Here is a 20,671-nt window from a genome sequence, read left to right on the forward strand (position 1 = left end):
TCCCAGAAAAGCCTCGGTTTTGATTTGGAGAGATTTTGGCAGGGCCCACGGGTGGCTGCCATGTCTGATTACTGGGCAGAGATCCCATCACCTCTGTCTGGACAAGGACTACTTGGTCCTCGGGAAGGCTCCAGCCACGGGCAGCATCTGCCCAACTGTGGGTACCGGTTTCTGCTCCGATGGGCTCTGTGCTGCGTCTCGTGAGTGATGACTGACTGGGATTCGCACGGATGCTGCCTTGCATCCACAGGTGAAATATGCCTTTGCTTCCCCTCTGTCCCTGAGCTGTGACTTCCTCCTGGCTGCCCACCGGATGGGATGGTGGCCCTCAGAGAGGAAGATTGGGACAGGTGACAGGGGCTGAGATGGTCCTTCCCACTCCATCTTGCCCACCATCCTAAGTAAAAGTGACAGGGAAAAACCTTCGCTTGTTATGTGATTAGCAAAGATGTCAATTCAGGCATTATTGGCGTGAAGGCTGCGGGCAGCTAATATTGAGACATCTGGATCTAATGAGAAAACGTAGAGCCAAACCATTCAGGGTGAGTTGGAATGAGGTCATGCGTCTGTTATTGAACAAATATTTCTCACCCCTGGTCCCCACTGCAAAAGCTAGCGGTGTTCAGTTGAGGCATTACTTTAAAATTTTATCAAGCTACCATCAATTTCTGTGGCTCAGTCAAAAGGTGAATTAAAAATAAAAAGGTCAGCCATTATATAATGCCTAAATCTCTATTGGTTTTACCTTAGAGTACAAATCATTTCTATCTATTTAAGATGGCACCTTTTGACCAGATAATGACAATCCAAATTGAAAATCGAGAACTTAGGTCAAATTCTCTCTGCTCAGTGCCCTTTTACACTAGTTACTATAGATTGACTTAAAATTAAAGGAAATTGTGATTATTTTATGGTAAAAATGTGATTTATTTAGATTTCAAAAGTGCTTGGATTGGGTTTAATGTGCTTTATTTGGGGTTATTTAAAATTACAGTAAAACGTAATGACTTTGCGTTGAGCTGGCTGGCCACTAGACAGGCACAGTTACAAGTAGCCCCTCGATTCCGCACTAAGCTGTCCCACGGTGACCCTTGGCGTCAGTGTCTGGGAGACACTTTTCTCTGTGATTCGGGCATGCAGGGTAGATCTTCACTGACTGATTTTCCAAAGCTGCAGCTTTTCACACTTTACTGTGGTGGGGGAGAGTAGAGGAAGAGAGAGAATGAGTCTAATTAAGGCAGGTGGAGTTCTGAGAGGAGCAGCATCACCCCAGCCAGATGGGGTCTATCTGCTCCATAGTGGGGAGAGGGAGGACACCGGGGCTTAGGGTTCACGCGGGTCCCACTCTTCTCACGGTATTCTGTGTCGGGAGGACAGCTTCCTGCCCTGCTGGGTGCTGGCACAGGGACGCCCGTGAGCTGGGAGCAGGAGAGGAGCAAAGCGCACTGTAAGGGGGCGGGAAGGCCCCAGGCGGGTGGCCTCTGCCTGAATCCCAGCTCGTTCCTGCATCCTGAGCCTTGCAAACGGGCCCGGGGACCCTAGAATTGTCCATTTGGTACCAAGTATTGTCACATTTAAATCTCCTTTAAAAAAAAACAAAGAAAGGAAAGAAACAAAGTGTAGCAAAGATCTCTGGGCTGGGTCAACACTGTTTCTCACGAGAACTGTCTTTAATTTTTAGTGTTCTCCACCAACCTGATTTTCTGTCTTGACTCTGGAGCTAGACACACAGTGCTGCTGGTTGTGGGCACCGAGCAACGCGAGGGACTTAGCGGGGAGGGTGGGCAGTTGGCAGGCCTTCCCATGAAAGCAGAAAGTAAATAAATTCTCCATGGGATGACTGCAGTGTCAGAATGAACCGGAACCATCCAGAGTAAAAGATCCTAGACCCCTCCCACCTCTGGCGTGCCCTGGCTTGGTGTGGAGGGAGGGGCAGCCACAGGACCTTTATGCCTGTTCCCTCCATGGCCACAGGGACGGAGTCCGAGCTCAGAGCATCCCCCTCTGCCGCACACAACTGAGTGTGACGTATAATGTTTGAATCTCATTGCAAACCCACTTGCATTTCATTCTGCAGCCTTAACTGACTGATAAGTGTAAATGTCTAAATTGTCCAAACTTTCATTTGATTCGAAAATGGCAACAACTTTGAACACATGTGATACATAGTACATATGTGTTCATGTGTGTTTATATGTACACACATGCACATACACACACATACACATATGTGCACATATTTTAACAGAATTTGAGCAACAGGAAAGGGGCAGTGTCATGGGGCTCCCCGGGCTGAGGCTCACGTGTGTCGGAGGGACCAATCTCAGCCAGCCCACACCACAGAGCACGGCGGCTCCTGTCACACCCGTCTCTCCGACTCCCTCCCCTCCGCACAACTCTCATCTTCTGTCATCGCTGCCGAGCAACCTCCTTCTTCTCTCCCCACTGTATGGAGCACGTGCCATACATTTTGGATTAAGAAGATATTTTTATTAGAATTTTCCATGGAGAGTTGTGGAGTGCAGTCAACAGATTCTCTGGGTGTGAATTCAAAGGACGCCCCCTCCCCCCGGGGACATGCATGTAGAGGAAAATGGTCATGAACAACAAGAACATTGATTACATTCATTTTACAGTCTTCTTAGCACCTTAAATATTTTATATGCTGTTATCTCAGAGGCAACATGTTGGGGCACAATTAACACAGACTGAGCAGGGCTCAGAGAAGCCGTGGTGTTTGTGCCTGAAGTAACCTAGAGACACTATCTCCCAGCCCCAAGGGAAGCGCTTCCTAATGAAATACAGCATAATTAGCCAGGAAGGGGAAGTTAATCACTGTAACTTCATTAAACTTTAACCTTGTTCCCTCAGAAAGCACCACAGTGGAAAAACACAATCACAGTGTAAAAACACAAACACTCACGGCTTGTGTGCAACAAAGGACAATGACAGTATTGGTGTGATGAGAGACAGTGACGGTATCGGTTTAATGAGGGACAATGACAGTAGCAGTGTAACAAAGGATGATGACAGTATTGGTGTGATGAGAGACAGTGACAGTGTTGGTGAAATGAAGGACAGTGACAGTACCGGTGTGGTGAGGGACACTGACAGTACCGGTGTGATGAGGGACACTGACAGTACCAGTGTGATGAGGGACACTGACAGTACCGGTGTGGTGAGGGACGGCGACAGTACCGGTGTGGTGAGGGACGGTGACAGTGTCGGTGTGATGAGGGACACTGACAGTACCAGTGTGATGAGGGACACTGACAGTACCGGTGTGGTGAGGGACGGCGACAGTACCGGTGTGGTGAGGGACGGTGATAGTGTCGGTGTGGTGAGGGACGGTGACAGTACCGGTGTGGTGAGGGACGGTGACAGTGTTGGTGTGATGAGGGACGGTGACAGTACCGGTGTGGTGAGGGACGGTGACAGTATTGTAAAGACCTGCCGTGTGTGGCTAGGACAGAAACGCTGAAGAACAGAACTCACTCAGAGACGCAAACACTCAAACTGGGGCATCACGGTGGAGCCAGGAAGATGCTCAGATTTGCTGATTATCTGGGAAATTACGGATGGGGCGACAGGAGAACCGAGTGGTGGCGGAGCGGGTGCTGCGAGCTGCGGGCGGAGGGACGGTGTGTGTGGGGTGCGGCTGGGGGGGCTGTGCACGGTGGACTCGATGCCGGCCACGCTCAGCCGCCCCAGGGGACTCAGCGTGCCGAGGGAGCCAGGCGGGGCTGCTGGGGAGGAGCCCGCCGGGACCCAGGCGGGGGGTTTTGCCCAGGGCTCCCGTCCCTTCGGAGGCTCTGCCCCACCCTCGGGTGCCAGGAAGTGTGGCCTTCTCAGGGGCGGCCGCTCGCCCTGCCCGGGACGGCCGAGGGAGTAACGGCCACAGCCATGGTAGGAAAGCGACCCCCCTCTGAAGCGGTACCGCGACCCCCCTCTGTATTGGTACCGAGACCCCCCTCTGAAGCGGTACCAAGACCCCCCTCTGTATTGGTACCGAGACCCCCTCTGTATTGGTACCGAGACCCCCTCTGTATTGGTACCGCGACCCCCCTCTGTATTGGTACCGAGACCCCCTCTGTATTGGTACTGAGACCCCCCTCTGTATTGGTACGGCGACCCCCTCTGTATTGGTACCGCGACCCCCCTCTGTATTGGTACCGAGACCCCCCTCTGTATTGGTACCGCGACCCCCCTCTGTATTGGTACCGAGACCCCCCTCTGTATTGGTACCGAGACCCCCCTCTGTATTGGTACCGAGACCCCCCTCTGTATTGGTACCGAGACCCCCCTCTGCAGCGGTACCTTTCGCTTGCTGTAGGCGTGTTTGACTGCTCGGCCGGGTGCCGTCGTCCCTCCTACCGTGCTGGCTCGGGTGAGCGGGAAGCCCACAGACCCCTCCCCCAACATGATCAACCCCGTCCTCCCCCACCCTGCGCCCTTGCTGAGCTGAGTGATGAAGGGCTTCGGGGTGCAGCAGCCACGGGCATCTGGGTCGCCTCTGGCCTGGCCCGTTGGTGCCTCTCTGCGCTGACCCTTGGCCCGGAGTGGCTCACAGAAGCCAGAGGGAGCCGTAAGGTGTTGCTCCGAGCAAGGTGCTCCTGGGAGGAATTCGGGCTCTAACTACGGCCGCTGCACAGCTCTGACGCCCACGGCCGCCCGACGTGGCACCAAGACCTCCTGGCCCCAAGGGTCCACCCAGAGGCCCTGCAGTACAGCCCCCCAGGCCGCCTTCGCTCTACCCAGTGGGCCGGAAAGTGGCTGGTCGGGGGAGCCTCGCGGCCCTCCCGAGCCCCCGTCCTGCTCCCTCCCTCTTCCCACTCAGCCCCTCCTCTGCAGAAACCCTGCACTGGCCCAGCCCACGGCGGCGCCCAGGGCGCATGTTCGTGTTAGGGGCTGGGGCCACACCGGCAGTGCCCAAGGACTGCTCCCACCTCTGTGCTCAGCGTGACCCCAGCAGTGCCGGGGGGCGTATGTGGGTGGGTGAGCTGCGCCAAGGCAAGCCCCTGACCTGTAGCCTTTCGCTTTTCACCGTTCCTGCTCCGATGCCAGTGAACAGGAAAACGACTGTCTGCTAAGGAGTGTGGCTCCTGGTCTCCCCCTCACTGTCTATTACTGAGGATGTCTAAGATGCCCCCTGAAGCATCATCAAACATCACAACTTCCTTTCAGCTACTTAGCGCCACTGAGAGCCTGAGTATATCTGCAGGGTGTAGCCTAAACTGGGCTGGTGGCGTATTCATTTAAACAATTCTTTCAACCGGAAACGAATTACAACAGCATAAAAAGCATAAGCAAAGCAGTGTTGTTTCACATGCACACACAGTCACTTGCTCTCCTGTTTAACAAGATCACAGCATAAGTTTATTCTCAGATATTTTCCCAGAAATACCTCAGTAGCTCACAGCAGACGGGCGCTGGGCTCAGTTCTCTCAGTTATACCTTGTAAAATGGACATAAGCAACATTTTATACAGTTGGTTGAAAAATAATTCAACACAATGTAAAAGCTATCTAAAAAAAAAGAGAGAGTTGAATGAATGATATGCCAGATTTAGATACCACGAAAGGATGGGTTCCAGCCACTCCAAGCTCCCATTTCCTTCCACCAGGAGCTCCCTGTTGGCGACCGCTGCACAGGTGGGGAGGGTCTGGCTCCTTCCCTCGGTGAGGGCCGGCCGTAAGGACCCTGCCGGGCACGGCTGGAGTCTGTGGAGAGAGCCTGATCTGGTCACGATTCCATGTTGTAGGTGCACGAGACACATCACGAGAGTTAGGCCCTAAGGCCACTCACCAACGTCACCTCTGACCCCTCCTCACGGTGTCTCCCACCCCAGTTGCTCTGAACCCACCATCATGTGGTTCCACCTAACAGGACCGGAGGTGAAGGCCTTGCCTGTGTGCAGCTGACTCCAGTTTGACCCTTGGCAGCTGTGGTCAATGCAGGAATGACCACTGAGCACAGGACCAGGAGCAGCCCTGAGCCTCTCCAGATATGGCCCAAACACCAAAAAACAAGACGCAACTTCTTTGTAATCTGTCCATGTACGATTCAGATCTTTGTAGTAAAATACAAGTGAACATATGTAATTCTACACGTTATGCCCACAGATACAGAGATTCTGGTTCCTACATAAGGGAGATAAATGAATCCATATTGGAGCTGAATGATTATATGAGATCACATTTTCTTAATTTCCAAAATCTTTAGAATGCCTTGCTCAAGTCTGGTTCACAGGATGAATAATTTTCTTCTACAGTTTTCAAGTGTGACCAGCTTTACTGCACAATGGTTGTGGTTTACATCAATTCAAGGACAGAGAGCTGTCTTGTTATGTATCTTTTCCATGAAAGAATGAATTGCTAATTTTTTACTAGATCAGCATATTTTGAGTTGTGGAAAAAAAAAAAAAGAATGTTCTGTTCAGGTAAAATCATCATCTTCCTAGAGAGCATAACAGTGACGCTAAAAAGAAACAGACTGTGGGGAACAAGTATCGGACTCTCTGCTGAAGACAGCAATGCCGTCAGATCAGTGACGCCTGAATAACGCAGAGATGCATGGACACGGGCAGCAATGCCCCGGACCCCCGACAGGGCCACGGGGAGTGAGGCCATCAGCTGTAGAGGAAGAAAGAAGTGATAAAGGTGCAAGAGAGAACACCCAGAAAACCCCAGGTGGAGGATGCGGACTGTTTGGAGCCTGGCCAGTGCGGGGGGGGGGGGGGGGGGGGAGGCTCAGAAGCCCCCTCCCCAAGGGGCTTACAGTTAGAGTCATTCATCAAAGATGACATTGAGGTCACATGGCAAAGTCACCCAGAAGTATCATGTGAGCGTCATTGTAAGCCACGTGTGTCCCTCTTTCTCTTGGGAATTATGTTATGTCTCTGTAAAGGTGAACCCCAAGGCGCTCAGTGGCTGGAATCGGAACACGAATCCGCCCATTTCGATGGCAGGAATACTAGAGATGAGGACGTGCCAGTAAATAGGTAGGGGGAGCCTGTTTGAGTGAAGAGGCTCAGACGCACACGAACTGGCTGAGATTCTTGGCCGAGTGGGAAGAGACGGGGCGGGGGGCTGTGGGCCAGGCAGGGGGAGCCTGGGCAGGCAGCAGACCCGGCTCTGGGGGGCCTGCGGACAGTTCTCTAGAGTCCCAGCGTGTGCTGGGGGTCACCATGCGGGCAGGAGCATGACCTCACGTGGAGGGAGCACCCTGGGAGCGCTGATCTTGGACTTTGACCTTGTAAGTCTATCGGGGAAGAGTTTCCCCGAGTCCAGGGTTCTCTGAGTGTGTAATTAGTAGGAGGGAGGAGAAGGCGCTGCTGTTCTCAGCCAGCTCGCCAGTGAAGACTGTCCGCACGGAGAGAGATGGCCTCACTGTGAAGGGTTCGGGGAAGAACCAGCACAGGGTGTCGAGGCGGCAATGAAAGGAAGGAGTCGGAGGTAGAAAATGGGAATGAGAGAGAGAGAGAAGGAGGGAGAGAGGGGGGAGAGAGAGGGGGAGGGAGAGAGAAAGGGGGGAGAGAGAGGGCGATGAGGGAGAGAGAGGGGGAGGGAGAGATAGGGGGGAGAGAGGGGGAGAGTGAGATAGAAAAAGAGAGAGGGAGAGAGAGAGAACTCCCAGGAAAGTGGCCAGTGTCCTGGGGCAGGTCCAGACTGCAGTAGTGAGCAGAGTGAAGATCCAGACACAGGGTTCAGAGTCTGAGGGGCGGCAGGAGAATCCCTGGGACCCCATGGAGGGCTCAGGAGGAAGAGACTGAGTGGTCCCCGCAATGAGACCAGACAGAATGACAGGGCGGCCCAGCTTGGCAACCCCAGAGTCCATCCAACAGACCTCGGGGTTCTCAGTCCACCCTCAGAGCCCGATGCCTCTTCCCGTGGCCCCTGAGAACCCTTTCTCCCATCGTCCCCAGGAGAGGACGGTGTGCTCGGGGTCCAGGGACGTGGGGAGAGTCAGCACTGGCGTCTGCCCTGCAGTAGGTGCTGTTGACTTAGAGTCACCAGGTGTGCAGGGTTGTACAGGACACCTAAATATTTGGGGCAGACCCAAGTGCCTTTGTATGCGCAAAGAGCCTAGTGAGATGCTTGACACCAGCCGGCTAAGTAATACATCACGTGATTCTCTCTATTCCACACGTCTGTGGGATATTCCGGCATGTGGTGGATAGAAGGGCTGGGGTTCTGTAAATCAGATGGGTATATTACTCACAGGGTTACTCTAGTTTTACGAACAAGGTTCACACGGACATAACCTGGTGCTTCTCTATACTACAAAGACCACTTGGACAGTTTGAGCTGCTGGTTTAACGCTTTTGCCAAAGACTGAAAAAATGGGTATCTATCCTAGTGCATCCCCTCTGGGTCTGAGAGACTGGAGTTCTAACTGTCGCAGAAAAGGCAGGAGGGTGTTAACTGTGAACTTTCTCCTCGGTATTTTTCTCATTGCTTATGATATCCTGCTGTGAAGAGAATTTGTCCTTAACTCTACATTTTAGCATAAGTTTTCCCCTCTAAGATCAAATATCCCCTGTAGGACATGGTGAAGGCCGCATATTAGTTGCGTTTTCTAAAACAAAAAAAACACTTAGCAAGCATTAACCCTTGCAGGGATGCTGTCACGGGCGGGGCGGGGCGGGGGCCCACTGAAGGTCATCGTGTTTAGGGTGCTTGGAATTCACCAGAACGCTGGGTAAGCTCCAAGAAGTCATTAATAACCGTGAGGAGAAAGTGCTGGTGGAGGCAGAAAGCCCGCAAGAGTCCCAGAGATTGGAGAAACTCCCCGTCAGCGGGATTTGCCAGGAAATAATCCTCCAGGCCAGACAGGGACTTCGGTCAGGGACAGGGGAGGCACAGCCGGTCCGGAGGGGGCAGTGCCCCGTCCATCCCGGGGGGCGTGGCCTGGCGGGGGCTCCTGTGCAGAGAGACTGGCCAGCTCGGAGCTCCCGGACCCCTGCTGGGGGGCCACAGAGCGCCCCCGGGCCCCGAGCCCAGCGTGCACGCGGGCAGCAGACACAGTGCTCGGCGAGTCTGGTTGGCTCCTCACCCTTGCCCGCCCGCACCCCTTCCTGCTCCCGTCTCCGACGCCCTCCCTCCCGCCCCTCCCTGCCCCGCCTGCAGGGGCGCCTTCCCACAGGAAGTTGGGTGCCCACTCTGCCAGGGTGGGGAGGCCGGGTCCGAGGTGACCCCCGTCCCTCGCCTGGCCCCTTCCACCTGACAGAGGGCAGTGGCCGACAAGGGCTCTGTTTTGCTTCACGGAGAAGAATACCGAGTAAAAGAAGAAACGATATTAAAGCATTTTTATAGAAAAAGCATCATCCTAAATGGCCCTTCTAAAATTTTCAGTTTTCTGTATTACCTCAGACTATAAAACAGGGTCGTAAAATTTGAGAAACTGTTAAGTAACAGCCTGAAAATTCACAGGAGAAAGATAAAAATGAAACGATGAAAAGGCATTTAAGTGGATCTCGAGTTGGGCTGAAATGGCATCTCTCAGCCCCCCACAACTGCCTGCGCCAGCCAGAGGGTCTCTCCCGGAGAGAACGCACAAACCCACAAAACAAAGAAGCCTTTGGGTAAGTCTCACCTGATACTGAAAAAAAGGAAAGACTTTAGATCATTTGTTTAAAACAAGAGCTCTCACTTCCAGGATCTCATGTGGTGACTCTTCCCTATGAGAGACAGATAAGGAGAACAATCAAGTTAGATTTTTTTTTCCCCAAAAGAAAAGCACTGTAGCACTGTCCCTGTCACACTCCTACCTCCCGTTGCTCATCAATTTGCTCAAGTGGGCACCAGTAACGTCTCCATTGTGAGACTTGTTGTTACTGTTTTTGGCATATCGAATACGCCACGGGGAGCTTGCCAGGCTCTGCAGTGCGGGCGAGATAATCTCGGTAGCTTGCCGGGCTCTCCGAGAGGGATGGAGGAATCGAACCCGGGTTGGCTGCATGCAGGGCTGTCGCTCCAGTCCCTCAGAGAAAAAGAACCTCTAATTTCATCCTTACGTAAGCTGCTTGATATTTGAACTTTCAGGCCTCAAGGCCCCCAGGGAGATGAATGTCGCCCGAGTGCTGGATTCCGCCTGCTCTCCCCGGATTGGGCCCGGCGCCTTCCAGGGCAGGGAGCCCCTTCCCCACCAGAGGAGAGGTACGGGCAGTGACGCGTCCCCTTGGGCACGGCCTGGCCCCTGGAGAGGCAGGTTTCTGGGGCCATTCTCAAGAGCCCCACACAGGGAGAAGCCGAGAGGCAGGGCAGCTGATTCTCACCCAGAACCCAGTACCTCCCCCTGCCCTTTTGCAGATGTGGCGGGTGCTCGGTGCCCCCAGCCAGGGGTCTCCTTGAGCCCCTCTAAACAGCCCTGGGCCACGGGGGGGCAGGGCAGGGGGGCATCGGGCGGCTGAGCACTCAGGGCATCGCCGAGGAGAGCTCCTCTGACAGTGCTCGAAAGGGAGCCAGCCCTGCACGCACGTCAGTGCAGGTTGCAGTGAGACATGGCAGGCCGGACCCAGCAAGAACTCGGCTCTGCGGAGGCGGAATAGCCTCGCCAGACTCCAGCGGGACCCCGGGACGCGGACAAAGGGGCCAGCGGCTTGCACGGGGAATCGGGCAGTCTCAGGAAGGACGCTCTGGAGACCCCTGACAGGAGCCCCCACCCCGGCGGGGAAGGGAGGCGGGGCCCGCGGGGTTCACCCGCCAGGCTGGGGGTGGGGTGGGTGCCCAGCTGGCACGTCCATCGGCCACACAACCCGGGTTCCCAGTGTAGGCGGAGACGCAGGGCCCAGGCCAGGCTCGGAACCACAGGCCACAGACTGGGTCGCACCCCCGGGCTCGCGTCCGGGGTTGCCTTCAGAGGCAACGGCTTCTGCAAAGCATCAACTCCCAACTCCAGGGTTTGGGGATGAAACACTGGTTTACAGGAGAGAAAAACCCTTGGCGTTTGAGTTCAGTGGCCCGAGGAAGTGGAGACGTCTAAACATGGTTCTGAGGGCTCCACTGAGTAGGAAAAAGCTTCTCGGAATGAACTGACCCACCTCCGGAAAGAGCCAGAGGACAGGGGGTGTGGTTTGAAGCGGCGGGGCGCGGGGGGTTGTGAGCTCTGCAGGAGGACTCTCGCACAGTGCTCCGTGTGGGGGTGTGGTGGGGCTGGCAGGCTCTGACGGGAGGCGGGTGCGGGAAAGGAAGGCTGGGAGTGGCCTTGGAGCGGGGCAGGAGGCCGTCAGTGGACAGGCAGGAGCTGCCCTCTGTGCCGGCCCTCCGTGGGCTGAATGCCCCCGCAGAGAGCAGGTGGGCGCGGCAGGCCCTGGGCCCACCCCCTCGCCGTACCCTCTGCCCGTGCTGCATTTCTCTGCACTCGCCGGAGCCCTCGGGGTGTCGGGTTTGCTGGTGTCTGTGGGGGGCTGTTCTCATCGCTGAGCTGGTGGGCTCTGTGTCCGAGTGCTCCTGCTGGGCGGGGTCAGAGTCTGTGGCAGGGCTGGGGCTGCCGGGGGACTCAGGCTCTGCTCCTGCCCCCATGAGGGCTTGCGTGGCCTGCGGGGCCAGGCGGGGCCGGGAGTGTGCGGTCCTCTGAGAACCAAGTGGCTAACGCGTGTCACACACGTGCAACCATCTCTGGTTCCTGCACTTGGCACATGGTCACGATCGTTATCTCAGTGCTCCCGTTACTCAGTGCTCCCGTTACTCAGTGCTCCTGTTACTCAATGCTCCCATTACTTAGTGCTCCCATTACTCAAAACTCTTGTTACTCAGTACTCCCATTACCCAAAGCTCCTGTTACTCAGTGCTCCCATTACTTAGTGCTCCCATTATTCAATGCTCCCATTACTCAGTGCTCCCATTACCCAAAGCTCCCGTTTCTCAGTGCTCCCATTACTCAGTGCTCTCGTTACAACAGAGATGTGACCGTGACAAGCAGTGAGTCCTGGCTCCGTGGTAACTGTGACCAAAAATAGCTGAAATCGACACATAATTATCCGCAGACACCAGTGTTTTCTAAAAACCCACATTCCAGGGAAGCTGAGAGAGACGCTTGCTATATTTGTCTCTCCTCCTCCCCCACGGCTCGGAACATGCTCATTACGCCGCATTAAGCAGGTCCGACCCCCTGAATGATTCTGCGCACACTCTCCTCTGGCCGTGTTACGGCACTCGCCCCGGGCTCTCCTGTGCTCCTGCGCCCGCCGCACAAGCCCCCGGCACGTGAGCCTGGGGGCTGCTTCCTGCCGTCAGGGCTGCCTCTCTGAGGGCACAGGAGCGCCCGTCCTGCAGCACTGTCCCGGCAGCGGAAGCGAGTCCACTGCACGTGAGCGGGCAGAGCCCCTGCCCGCCTGGCCCGTGGCACCCCTGGGAACAGAAATCGCGCCTCCGTCCCAGCCCTGCCGGTGTCCGGGACCAGCAGGAGGGTCCAAACACGTGACACGTGGACGAAGGCTCTCACTTTACTGCCATTGCTCGGACACGTGTTCCTCGGTGGCCTGTGCTCCCAACTCACAGGTGGACGTGGAGCCCGGGGGATGTGTGTCTGGAGCCCACCTCAGCAGACCTCCCGGGGCAGGAGCTCACGGGCTCAGCACACGCTGAGGGACACGCTGGCCGCTGGCTCCAGAGCCACGGACAGTCTGAGCTGGGGGAAGCACGGACGGCCCCAACTGGCTTGGTTTGCTCGGAGATCAGCGTCTCTCCGTCTCCCCTGGACTTGTCTGCCCCCGAGAGTCACGGCCCAGTGAGCCCTCAAACGCCTCTGACTCACCGAGAACACCCTGACTCTCGGCCCGAGTGAAGCCGAATCTGTTGAACCAGCCTTCAGGATGACCCGGGCTAATGGCTCCTCCTGCCCCATTCTCCCACCACGGTTCAAACCTGGACGCCCGTTCCGATTCTCCCGCAGGCACACCGGAGGGACCCGGAGGGCTGTGCCCCGTGGCGTCCTGCGGGCGTGCTGAGCCCTCGCTATTGCAGACATGGAGCCGCGTGCTCAGTCTGACCGTGGGACCCGGCCAGGCAGCCATTAGCTCAGTTCTGACTCCCAGAGCCGAGGCACCAGTGGGTGTGGACGGAGACCCTCACCTCCCGCTGGGCTGTCTGCGGCCCCGTCTGCAGGGAAGCGCCACATGCCGGGCCCCACACGGCTGCGCTCTGTCCGAGGCCCTCAGGGCCAGGGACGCCAGAGCCACGGGGACGGCCGGCTGCTGCCCAGGGCTGCCCACGCATGAGGTCACGGGCAGCTCCTGGACGGGCCCGTGGGGTGAGCCAGCCGCTCTGCCCCCTGATGAGTGGCACATGGGACTCTACTACCGGCTTGTTATTTCTAGCTCTGCCCGTGATTAAAAGTAACAGCCGCCAACTCAGTATGTTCGAACAATGGAAAGCTCGACAATCAATCCGCTTCTACAGCTTACAGGAACCCACGAGCACAGATGAACACATAGGCAGGTATCTGTATGTTAGTATGCATGCATAAAACTTTATTTAAGCAAAATAAATTAATGCCAGATGTATTTTTCTGGGATTTTTTATTACCCCATTTTAATGGGTTACTTATTTCTCAATATAGAGCATATATTATTTAACCATTTCCATATGAATTTTTACTAAAATGCCAGTATTACAAATTATGTACATATGTATATGCAAACAATTATTTTTAAGAAAAACTATCAAAAAAGGAGAAATTTTGCATCAAAAAATATTTCGTTGCCACTATTATTTTCGGTGAGTGTTCCTAAGGTAATCTCTGGGTATTTCTGTCAGTTTCCGTGGACCTCAGTCTTGCTTTATCATTCTTAGCTTGTTCATATAAAACAGTGACCCCAGCACGGAACGTTTTTTGTTGTACAAGAGACAAAGAAGTACTAGCGTCGTACCAGGGTCGGGGTCAGCGGCCCCTTGGCTGTCGGGGCCTGCAGCTGCTCCTTCTCACTCCTGCTAGGTCCGTGCAGCAGCTCCGCGCCAGGAGAGACCCTCGCTCTTGTGCTAACCTTTGGGTCCCGTCCTTGCTATGTATTTCATAATGTGACATATCCCAGTGCGCCATCTTTCTTTTTCCACTTAGTTTTCACTTTCAAGACCAAAGGGAACTTTCTTAAAATGATGCTTTGGAAACTGGCCTCACATGCTGGGGGAAGGGCAGCTGAGATAGAGGAGGGAACACCTAGTAGAGGATGTCGGGAGGACCCACTCGGGTTGGGAGATGCGAGCTGAAAGTAGACTATAGACCGAACATGATGGCCACTCAGTACCTGTATTGCAAACTACAACACCCAAAAGGAGAGAGAACAAAGGGGAATGCCCTGCCGCAGAGGCAGGGTGGGGTGGTGGGGGATGGGGTGGGGGTGGTGAGAGGGATACTGGGAACATTGGTGGGGTGAGTGGGCACTGGTGGAGGGATGGGTAAACGATCACTGTATGACTGAAATGCAAACACGAAAGTTCATAAGTTTGTAACTACCTCATGGTGATTCACTAATTAAAAAAAATTATTTTTAAAGATGATGCATGGGGCATTTGTAACAGAAATAAAAGTTAAGTGAAAGTGAACAAGAGGATAAAGGTAAGAACAGGAAATATTAATGGCAAAATAATCTTGCATTGTTCTAGGTATGCAAACCTGGAAATCTGAGACAGACAATAGGAGGTACTCCTTTTTAGAGCAATCAAGGAAAAAGGAAACAAAAACGTGCTTATAAAATAAAAACAAAGGGGCTGGAGAGATAGCGCAGCAGGTAGGGCACTTGCCCTGCATGCCGCTCACCCGGGTTCAATTTCAGCATCCCATATGGTCCTCCGAGTGATCCCTGAGTGCAGAGACGGGAGGAGTAACACCTGAGCATTGCCAGTGTGGCCCATGAAACAAAACAAAATAAATAAATAAAAATAAAGTCATAAAAGTGGCATTGTTCTGACCAAAACAATAGCAATCTGATGGAGAAGGCTGCGGGGGAGGAAATTAGAATGAGTAAATAGAAAACTAATTCTGCTGAAAAATTCATCACGGTGAGGTTGAAAGGAAATGGCAGGAAAACGCCACGTGCAGATATTAACCCGGAAGGAAAGGAAGGCTATCGCCGTAACCCGGAAGGAGGCCACCCTGGCTAGGGAAGGCGTCGCCGGGCAAAGAGGCAGCGAAGGCCACGGAGCTCCCAGCCCGTCCGCATGCCCCGAGCAGCAGCAGGCGTGCGCTGCCCCAAAGCACAGATGAACGGCGTGTCCGAGGCTGAGGAAGGCACGGTGTGAGAGGAAGAACACCTGCTCGTCTACAGGACGCAGCCAGCAACGTTCGCGAATCAGACGCAGACACGTCCTTGCTTCCAGAAACCCAGTGATCCTTGTGCCCCAGGAGTCCTGAGTGCCAGTCTGGCCCCAGAACTCGCCGTCGGCAAGAAGGCCCGGTCACCACGCTGGCATGGCCCTGCCCCTGCAGCCTGGCAGTGTGCCCTCCCTGAGGGCAGTCAGGAGGGCACCAGCTTTACCTGCAGGGGGAGCGGTGGCCCCGCTCCTCCCCCCCCCAGCTCCCACTCCCCACACCTCCAGGGCTGCCAGACCGACTCCCCCCTGCCCTGCAGCCGAGGCCGGCACCAAGCCCGAGCTCCTTTATTTACACAAGCTGAGAGTCACAGGGCTGCTCCCGCTGAAAGCCGGAGAATCCACTCAATCAATGGCTTGCAAACAATTCTATCAGGAATCAATTTTCTCGAGGTATGCAGACAAACATAAAATAGGAGACGTATCCCAAAGAAGCTCTCCTGAACATCACTCAGCCCTTGGAATACACTTTTGGACAAAGCTCTTTCTGCTGTTCCTTTCCTTTGTCTTCCCAGACCTCAGAGACTGCAATTAATTTTATCATGGCACAGGATGCAGTGGTAATTAAATTCTTTTAAGTGCATATGTTCTCTTAAGAAATGGTCTTCTCTTGATTAATGTGGTTCTTAAGCTTAATTTGAAAATTATTTAGTCAATATGTTTTTAAAACTTCTGAAGATTAATCTTCCCTTTTTTCTTAGTCGTGACTGTGTCTTTCACATGCACAATTAACCTGAAGATAAATGTTAATTAATGGATGACAGTATAATCGACCCATTTGTTGTGGGAGCTATTTATATCCATTCAGGAAGAGTGAGGAGAGGGATTAGTAGCTTTCCTGTTTCAAAATTCAAAGACCTCTACAACTGTGTTTGCATTTCTATTTCATTATCATTCTACTTTATTTATTTAGTCATTTATACAATTTAGTATCAGCTTGCCTTTTGATGAAGCAATAAAAAGTCATGTAATTAGGTAATAGTAATTTAATACACTAATTACAAGCTTTTAAAATTCCAAGAAATTTGTGTGACAGGTTTATGGTCGAGACATTAAAGGCAACTAAATTTCTTCCTGTAGGCAATTTAGAAACATAACAAAATTGGGTTTTCTTAAGCATCACCCGTCTGAGTACTAAGAAACTGAGTACTATATTTTAGCTTTCAGAATGTTTTTATGATGATGAGTTCTCATCAAGTAAACACAGACTTAACCCGCGCTTTTCTCCTCGACCGCATCTCGTTCATCCCAGCCCCCGGCCCAGAGACGGGCCCTTCCTCTCAGTGCTCAGCCCCATGGATGCTCCCTGCAGGTGGCAGATCAGGGATAGACTGATGGAGGAGGCAGCCCCGCCCAGCACACGGGCAGAGGACACCTGCATCCCAGCAGGTAACACACGGAGAGCGAAATCCCGTATCTTGGCTGCCGCCAGAAGCCGGGGGATATGGTCAGGCTGGAGAGGTGGGAACAGAGAGGATTCTGGGTAGCCATCCCCAAGCACCAGCGTCCAAAAGACAACGTGACATCTGTGAGAAAACAAACACTCTCTCCTGCGTGACCCAGAAGTCCCAAAGCCTCCCACTGGCCCGAGGGATTTGCCGAGGGCGTCCTCGGGAGCCTGAGTGTGGAGGCTGCCCAGGCCGGCAGCAACCACGCCGGCCCTCAGCAGCTGGCAGGCACAGGCCATGGCCTCTCAGGAGGGAGAGAGGAGGGGACAGGGAGAAGGCCACCCGGCACCCGCACGCCCCGACCTCGGGCGGCACAGCTCCCGGCAGGCCCAACACACACGCCCTGGGCCCCTGGGCACAGACCCCCTGTGGCCCGGCGGGAGGGGACATCTCCCGTCACCCTCAGCTCACTGAACCTTGAGATGCTCGTTGCAGTTTACTTAGGACCGGGAGTCACCGCGTGTGCGGTGGTGGTGATGCCACACCGGGGCGGGCAGTGCGGGGTCCGTGTTGGCAGGGCGGAACACGCGGCCAGGCGCGCAGCTGGACGCGGCGCGGAGGCTCCAGCCCCGCTGTGGCCGAGAACAAAGGCACTTGCACTCGTCGAGGCAGTGCGGCCTTTCTGTCGCTCTCTCAACACTGCAGTGAAGACTGTATTTGGGGTGACGGAAAGAAGGGAGAGTAAGGTGGGGGGCTCCCGGCCCGGCGGGGCTCGGGGCAGACCCCCACACGGCAGCCCCACCACCCGGGGCTGTTCCCCTGTGCCAGGAGGCGTCTCCGACCTTAACAGCCCAGAATAAATACCCCCTCGCTTTCCCGAGAATCACCTGAACAGCACAAGTCTGGCTCACGCCTACTTTTTAATGAAAATAGTTGGAAAGGAGGGTCCCTGGTGGCTGCTGGGGGCTTCATCCCAGCCGCACCTGGAGGCTCCCGGCCCCTCTGGTGTCACAGGTCGCTCCGGGCATCAGGGGGTTCTGGGAAGCCTGTGGACCCCGACTGAGCACTCCACACCCTTGGTTGCACCAGGGGGCCGGAGGCCTCCAGGTGCGGCTGAGATGTTCTTAAATGGGTGCGTGGCAGAGGGTTCTTCCTCCTCTTCCTCCCTCTTCCTCCTCCTTCTATTTTTCTCCTCTTCCTGTTCCTCTTCTTCCTCTTTTTCATTTTTCTTTCTTCTTCTTCTCCTTCTTCTTCTTCTTCTTCTTCTTCTTCTCCTTCTTCTCCTTCTTCTTCTTCTTCTTCTCCTTCTTCTTCTTCTCCTTCTTCTCCTTCTTCTCTTCTTCTTCTTCTTCTTCTTCTTCTTCTTCTTCTTCTTCTTCTTCTTCTTCTTCTTCTTCTTCTTCTTCTTCTTCTTCTTCTTCTTCCTCTTCTTCTCCTTCTCCTTCTCCTTTTTCTTCTACTTCTCCTTCTTCTTCCTCTTCCTCTCCTTCTCCTCCTCCTCCTCCTCTTTCTCCTCCTTCTTCTTCCTCTTCCTCTTCCTCTCCCTCTCCTTCTCCCTCTTCTTCTTCTTCACCTTCTCCTTCTTTTTCTTCTTTACCTTCTCCTTCTCCTCCTTCTTCTTCTTCCTCTTCCTCTTCCTCTCCTCCTCCTCCTCTTTCTCCTTCTCCTTCTCTTTATCTCTCTCCTTCTCCTCCTTCTTCTTCTTCTTCTCATTCTCCTTCTTCTTCTTCTTCTTCTTCTTCTTCTTCTTCTCCTTCTCCTTCTCCTTCTTCTTCTTCTTCTTCTCCTTCTCCTTCTCCTTCTCCTTCTCCTTCTTCTTCTTCTTCCTCTTTCTACTTCTACTCCCTTCTTGTTCCTTTCTTCCATTATCCTTCTTTTCTTTTCTCTCCTTCTCATCTTCTTTATTTCTTTATGTTTGTAGGTGAGGTCTATTAGTTCTTGCCTCACTTAAAAAGAACTATTCACTTCTAATCTTTTAATATCCTAGAATACATTATAAATTAAGTACAGAAGGGTGTCTTTATGCATATGAAATAATATATCTAATTTTTAATGCAGTCAAATTAATATATAGTTGTCTGAGTACAGTGTCTCCAGATGAAAACAAAATGAATGTAAATATTTCTTTTGGGGCATTAGCAACTCAACACAGCAGCTGTATTTTGGGAAAATATGTAAATATTTGTAATTCTTGTGAACTGTGTCCTCAGTAATTTCTGAGGTTTTGGTATGTGTGCAGCATTTGTATTTATAAACAATAATTCAATTAATATTTTCAAGTGTCATAATCAATGAAGAAAAATGGCCTGTGAATATTTAAAGATTATCTGAATGCATAAAGGCTTTAAATAGTTTGTAAGCAAATGACATTTCACTAAATTTCTTAGTAAAATCCATCTGCATTTTAACAATTAATGGTTCCTATTACATCATATGAAACTTGTCACTTAGATGCTTGACACATATAATATATTCAAAACACACAAAGCTTTTTATATATAAAAATATTCTCTTTATTATGTAAAACTATAACCATCTCTTCCTTGAATTTTTGCCTTGAAAATACTTTTGATTCTTACACTTTTATGAATTTTATTTTTTAAACCATGGCATTATAATTGCTCACATTTGTTTTCTTCATCTTGTATTTGTTCAGTTATTAAACATTTATGATTCCTGTTTCTCTTTTTTTTCTAAACCAGTTTCAAGAGTGAAGGCCAAATTTAACAAGTAAAAATGCAGAATGCCTGGATTAATTTGTATTTCAGCTCAGCTGCGACTGAGTGTGTGTGTGTGTAAACATCACAGGGACGCACCTCTCATGAAACTCGCGCCTGGCCTGGCCACCTTTCGTGTTATCTTCAATGATTTTTCGTGTTCTCCAGCAGTGCACCCCCTCGAGAGTCTTCTTAGAGCGACATGCACCTTTTCTCTGGGGTTCGGAGGGGCTTGGGCACAGCTCATGGCAGCGCCCAGAGCTTACTCCTAGCTCTGTGCTCAGGGGTCCCTACTGGCAGTGCTTGGGACATATACGTGGCAGCTGGCATGAAGCAGGTCAGCTGTGTGCAAAGCCAGTGGCTTAACCCCAGTACAGCTCTCTGGTCCTTTGACGTTCCCATTCAAAAACTTTTCTTCTCTCTCCAGAACTTTCTAATTACCATTTTCAATAGTTACATCTTTTCTCTTCGAAATTTAAAAACTTGACTTGCAGAAAAATACCAAAAATACCAACTTTTAGATATGTTTTAAGTTCTTTTTCATGCAAATTATTATTTGTACCGTTTGTATCTTTTACTGATTTGGTTACTTAGTATGGGATTATTTTTAGTCAGAAACAACATATAAAAGCAGGGAGTATTATGAGGGAAGGTGTTGACCCTGACTTGAAGCCGATTTTGGCCGACTGGTAAGCCTGCTTCTGCCACTTCTCAGAGAACCACACCTCTGCTTTTCTCGATAATGACAGGGGCGGATTTATTCTAGAGCAGAAACAATGGAGCAGGGATCAAGTGGATTCTTCTCAGTTTTGTTTTTATATTTCATTTTAAGTACCTACCATGGTTTACAAAACGTTATCAGTCTGATTTCATACATTAAAATCCCAGCCCACAGCCTCCGCCTGAGTCCCCCTCCTCCCTCGCCCTCCCCACAGTCCTCCCTGCAGTAAGCGTCCTCCTGGACACCCGCTCCCAGTTTCTAATTCCTTTGTGCATCTCGTATCCTCACAACACTCGGACTTGAGCTTCCATATGACCCGGGAATTCCACGTCTTGGTCTCCACCTCAAGGGCCCTGAGCTCTGCTCAGAAAAGAGTCCGCACACCGTTGTTTGATGCAGCACTTCACGTGAGAGCCCAAATCTGGAATTCTTCTATTTTCACATCAAAGTAGACTTCACTTCACGGACTGCGTATGCCAACCAATATGCAACCTTGTCCTGGTGGCCGTGAGATGTTTGGTTGGACGGATCTGCCTA

The sequence above is a fragment of the Sorex araneus genome, chromosome 7 (genome assembly GCF_027595985.1).
Source record: "Sorex araneus isolate mSorAra2 chromosome 7, mSorAra2.pri, whole genome shotgun sequence".
Taxonomy (NCBI): Eukaryota; Metazoa; Chordata; class Mammalia; order Eulipotyphla; family Soricidae; genus Sorex; species Sorex araneus.